Source organism: Mustela lutreola, chromosome 2 (assembly GCF_030435805.1).
Source record: "Mustela lutreola isolate mMusLut2 chromosome 2, mMusLut2.pri, whole genome shotgun sequence".
NCBI classification, from domain to species: Eukaryota; Metazoa; Chordata; class Mammalia; order Carnivora; family Mustelidae; genus Mustela; species Mustela lutreola.
This window is the reverse complement of record NC_081291.1, coordinates 167,196,669-167,202,948: the sequence shown is the minus strand read 5'-3', so window position 1 is coordinate 167,202,948 and position 6,280 is coordinate 167,196,669.

Here is a 6,280-nt window from a genome sequence, read left to right as displayed (position 1 = left end):
TGTGTGTATTTGTGTTTATGTGTGTATATAGCTCTAAACAATTTATTCAAATCTGTTGCCTTACAAAACCACCACTGCAATCAAGATATTCAAATGTAACATCACAAGACCTCTCATTTTACTCCCTCGCAGACCTACCCATCCTTCTTCCCCCAATTCCCAACCACTATAAACAATAAGTTGATTCTTCATTTCTGTAATTATGCTACTTCACAAATAATACATAAATGGAATCATGAAGTATTTACCCTTTTGAAATTAGCCTTTTTCATTCAGCAGAATTTTCTTGAGGACCTTCTAAGTTACAGTGTTATGAATAAAGTGTTTCTTTTTATTATTGAATCATATCCCATGATATGAACATACTAGCTTATTTAACCACCAATCCATTAAAGAAGTTTGGGTGCCTTCAAGTCTGGAATATTATGAAAAAACAATCTAGAGATATTTGTGTCCAACTTTTTATATGAAAGTCTTCATTTCTCTAGGATAAATGTCCACCACATAATTGCCACGTCTTATGGTAGATGCATTTTAGTTTGGAAAGAACTGCCAAACTATTTTCTAGAGAGACTAAAATATTTAACTCTTTGACCCACAACATATGAGTGATTGAGTTTATGTACATCCTTTCCAGCATTTGATGTTACTATTTTTTGTTTCAGCCATTCTGGTAAAGTATATAGTACTATCTCACTGTGACTTTAATTTGCATTTCTCTAATGGCTAATGATGTTGAACACATTTTCATGTGCTTACTTGTCATTTATATATCCTCTTTAGCAAAATGTGCATTTTTTCTCACTTTCAATTGATATTTTTATAGCTCCCACCCCTCCAAGTATTCCCCAGCAGTAACCCTCATCCTGAATTTCTTTGGTAACCACTCTGGGTGATTCTGATGCACACCAACATTCAAAACTTAAGAGCCCCAAGGATAGAAAGAAGAGAGGGAGGGTCTGGGTAGACACTCAAATGACCTGCTCTGGTCATTCAAAGGACATCAAAGGACTAAGGGACTGGTGAAAGGTGGCTAAGGCGATGGAAAAGGTCTCAGAAGGGAAGTGAAAAGCTCCAAAGATCAATGTGATTCCCTTTGCGTTGTTCTTTCAGCCAGCTGTGCTGCTACTGAAAATCACTCTTCAGAGGCTGCTTCTTGAGATGGTCCTCCTGGGGACCAGGCAGAGAGGGACCATGACTTTGCTGAAGGCACAAACCTGTGCCAAGTGGTCTTTCAAGGTCTTTTCTATCTCTGTGGCTATGACAGCTATTGAAAATTAGGGTGGAGGGTGTACTGAGCCAGAGCTGTTGGTGAGAAGTGATGGCTACCAAAATTGGCCCATTAACCTTAGAGTCACCTCATATTCTGTTGAATCTTACTCTGCTTCTACAACAAGAGAAACTTACACCTTCAGCTCATAACTTCACTGATGTTCCCAGCTGTGAAGGAACCGAAGAGAAAGGAAGGGCAAACTCAGGCGTTTCCTTCAAATGTCACAGGAAACAGAGCGGAACTTCGGACTGCAGGAAGCTGAGGCAGCCAATGGCTGCTCTGGGCTTGAACAATTAGTAACTGAGAGACCCCCCCTCTGCACCGGGCATGCCCCACTGTCCCCTACCCATGGCCAGCTTTGCTTCTATGAAGCAGTAATAAACTGGGCAGTTTCCTAAACCATTCTAGCAAAGTTTACTAGAACCAGTCTGGAGAGTCTCCTGGTGGTATTTTAAATAGCTGATCTGGACTTTGTCTAAGAATGCCAACCAGCAGAGCTTAGAGCTGCTAGTTCCTTTGTCAACTCCTTTTCTTGTTCTATTGGAGTTGGACAGAGTTTAATGTCCCACAGCAGATGGGACTCACCTGGAGAGGCTTGGGAGGGTCTCAGCAATTCACAGGCAGTTACACGTTTCATTGTGTCTTCCTTACACATTTCAGTCAGGAAGGAAAAAGTGATGTTTTTAGGAGCCAACTCTCCTAAAGACAATATAGACCAGAGGCCTCTATTGAACAATAATCCCCAACTGAATAAGACATACTTCAGAAGTTGTTTCAGCAGAGATTTAGAATAGAACCAATCCCCAAGCCTGAGGGAATAGCGTATCAAAGTTTAATGAGAAGTATGGGAAGTTGAGGCATCTTTTTTATTAAATTTACGCTTGAAAATGTTTTGAGAGTCCAGGTGTTGTTTGTTGTTGTTGTTGTTGTTTAATAGCCTCCTGGATTCATCCAACCAGCTGCCACATTGACCACGTTCAGCGTAATTGCCATAGGAGAAGAAATGCCTCAGCTATCAATAGCATTAATCTGACTATAAATTTTCAAGGAAGAGTTATCATCATCATGTAGGGCAACAACGTTTGTTTTTCTTTAAGGACAAATCAGGCAGTGGCTGAGGGAAATGTAAATCTAATCCATTGATGTGAACATTGTTTAGTGTTAGAAAGTTCTGAAAGGGAAAGAGAAAGAAAGAGTATAGACAGAAGATAAGGGAAAAAGGAAAAGCAAAGACAAGAGAAGAGAATCGATTTAAACATTGGAGGTTTATGTTAAATAAATCATCAGTTTCCAGGAGCCTTACCATCTCCACATATTTAACAAGCCTATGTTACGTATCAATAGAAAACACATACCCTTCTGATGCTAAGATTTCATTAGATTATCAATTATCTTATCAACTGCCTCATTATAAAGAAAAAAATGGAACTGCTTACTATAAATGCATTAAATGCATGGGTAGAATTGAGGAAGAAGAGAGTGTTCTTTGAGCACACAGGTTAGCCATGGGTCAGAATGTAAGAAGCAATTCTTCTTCCAAGTCAGAATATACAGCCAGAAGGATGAGAGACAAGAAAGGTGAGAATTGATGCCCTCTCAGCACAGTGACATTAAGAAGAGTGGTTGTGTCATATGATCCCCAGTTCAACAGGAAGAGCTACCAACCATCATGGATGGCTTCCTGAAGACAAATGTCAAGAGATCTGGCTCAAAGGACAGGATTTGGGTTGGAAGCCCTGAGAGAGCAGAGGCAATGGACATCTGCCTTCACTACTAAATTCCTGGCACATAGAACAGGGCTGGGCATGCTATAAATACACAGTGAGGAGAAGGAGACCAGTTTTACCCAGACAATGCTGAGAAATAATTCCTCTAAAAGTCAGCCCATAGTGCCTGGGTGGCTCAGTTGGTTAAGACTCTGACTCTTGATTCCGGTTCAGGTCATGATCAGGCGGTGAGATTGAAACCCGCATTGGGCTCCAGTCTGGATACAGAAACTGCTTTAGATTCTCTCTCTCTCTCTCCCTTTATACCTCCCCACCCCTGCTTGCACTCTCTCTCTAAAAAAAAAAAGAAAGAAAGAAAGATTTTAAAAGTTAGCCCATATTCATGAGTCCTGGGGAACTTGAGAGAGGGATGGAAGATGCAAGATAAATAACTCCATGCTTTTCAGGAGAAGAAATTAAGAGTTACTGATTATGAAGTGATGATTTGATAGATTTTATAGTCTAAAGACCCCTAGGTAATATTAATGTTTTCCTGAATTTGGTATATTTCAAATAATATATACATATACATAATATGTATCACTTACATATTATAGTATATATTATATATAATATTAGAGTATTTGTTTATTCTCCATCTATAATAAAGAGTATTAGTTTGAGTGTTTTTATTAATTAAACTTCTTAATATTATTTTACGGAAAGATCACTTGCTCTTTGTTTCAAATGGTATCCAGTCTGGGGAACGTTCATTCATTCACCCTAAAATACTTCATGGCACCAACGGCCTGGAGAAATTGATACAAAATTACATGGATTATGATGTTAAGAAAAGAAATTCAAACCCTGGAGCCAAGGGAAATTAAATAGAGTTGAAAGTGAAGTTAGCGTAACTAAACAGAATACCTAGCTCGTGACCAGGTGCACCACCTCCCTTCCATTCTTGCCACTGGAAGAGGAAGCAATGGGTCCCAGCTCTCCTCCCTGTATGCTTGCGTGCTGTCACCTAGCCCTCCAGCCAGTGCTCCAGATGTTTCTGCTATGCAGGATGAAAGTTCTTCGCGATCCCAGACTTCCACCATAAGTAGTAAATAGTTGCTAAACACCCCCTCCAACAACAACCACAAAATCCCCACAAATTTGGCCCCAAGCTTACTAGCCTAAGCTAAAAAAAAAAAAAAAAAAAAAAAAAAAAAAAATGGAGTAAGTAATACAGTTTCTACTGATGAAATAAAAGCAGCACATTTTTCCAGTACTTTTTTTTCTTTTCTAGGAAAGAGATTTCTCATGTAGGCTTTTTGAGAGATGCAATCTTCTCAAAATATTCCGTTAGGAAATGTAGCAGGTCTCATGTTTTCCTGGAGCATCAGTGAACCCAAAAGAGAATGCTGCTGCCCGATGTGGTGAAGGCAGTGGTCCAAGAGGACAGCATTTTGTCCCCTGGATCTGGAGACTGTCTGGATCCAAGGAGAGAGCAGAGAAAATTTAGAGAAACGACTGGCCTATGTGTCCTTCGCCACTTCTCTTGCCATACCTTTGATAATAGTTTGAAGTTCCCATATCTGGAAAGGGCAGCTCGCCATGTTTTTATTCTTATTAGAGATCAGGTGATTATTCTTTTACAGAAAATAAAGAGTACAATCAAAATTCCTCAAGGAATTTTGCCCTTGAAGGAAGGTGGATGATGAAAAACTTTATTGATTTTTAAAAGGATTATCGAATACCTAAGTCAGACAGAGAAAAACAAATACTGCATGATCTCATTTATATGCAACATCTAAAAAAGCCGAACTCATTGAGCAGAGCGGTGGTTGCCAGGGCCTGAGGGTGGGGGACCAGGGAGGTGCTGGTCAAAGGGTACAAACTTCCAGTAATAAGATGAGTAAGTTCTTGGAATCTGATTACAGCACGGGGAGTATAGTTCACAATACTGCATTGTATTCTTGAAAGTTGGCTAAGGGAATAACTCTTAAATATTCTTACCACAAAGAAGAAACAAATTATGTGAAGTAATGGAAGTATTAACCAATGCTCCTAGGGCAGTCATTTCACAACGTAGAAGTATATCGAGTCAACACACTATACACATTAATTTATATAGTGCTACATGTCAATTATATCTCAACAAACCTGGGAACACAAATGAAGATAACACAAATGAAGATAGCATTCTGGAGCTTGTGTTTTTTCTCATTATATGCATGTTTATATACATATGTATGTATGTTTATATATATATATATATATAAATATACACACACACAAATATGCACACTTTTGGAAATAACATGTACAAACTTATAAGTACTGTTTTTCATTCAACAATGTAATGATCATTTTTCTCCTATTTTCTACAACAAAATTTTTAACAGCTACATTAATTTCCCAGTGTGGATGCACTATAATGTATTTACTCAATGCTCTATTGTTCAAAATTGCATTTTTGTTTTCATTCATTGTTGTGATAACATGTATATGCCTGGTTACTTCCTTAAGAAATTACCCTAAGTATAAGAAGTGAGATTGCTGATCCTGTACAGAATACAAATAATTTTAAGTTTTTAAATTTACATTCTTACCCGTTCTTCAAGACCCACATGACACATCATGGCCTCTGTCACCTCCTTACTGACCCCAGCCTCAGGCAGGAAAAGCACTGTTTTCTTTTCTCTTCACTATGTACCTTATAGCTGTATCTACATACCATACAAATAATACGGTAATGCATCATTATTTCTTTCATTCTAAAGATGTATTTATTTATTTATTTGTGAGATAGAGAGAGAGAGAGAGAGAGAGATCAGGAACAGGGGGAAAGGGCAAAGGGAGAAGCAAACTCCCCTCTCAGCAAGGAGTCCAACAATGGACCTGATCCCAGGACCCTGGGATCATGACCTGAGCTGAAGCAGAGACTTAACCAGCTGAGCCACCCAGGTTCCCCATGTATCATTATTTCTTAATAAGGTTATCTTCTCTCCTACCAGAGTGTGAGCTCATTGAATTAGTAACATCTGTGTCTCATTGCTCTCTGTATCTCTAGCACAGTATCTGACACAAAAAGTGTCAGTGTCATTTAATAAGTACATTTTGGAAATGGATTGATGAATGAGTGAACAAACATAATAAATGAAAGTTTGAGTCAAGAACACTATTTGGCCTTTTTGACCACTGAATTTAGGTTTTCTATTATCCCCATGTAAATAATTCTTATCCCCATTTCATGAAGGAAAAAACAATAATTTTTCTCACCTTTCCTCAAATTGCCCCAATTCACCTGCCC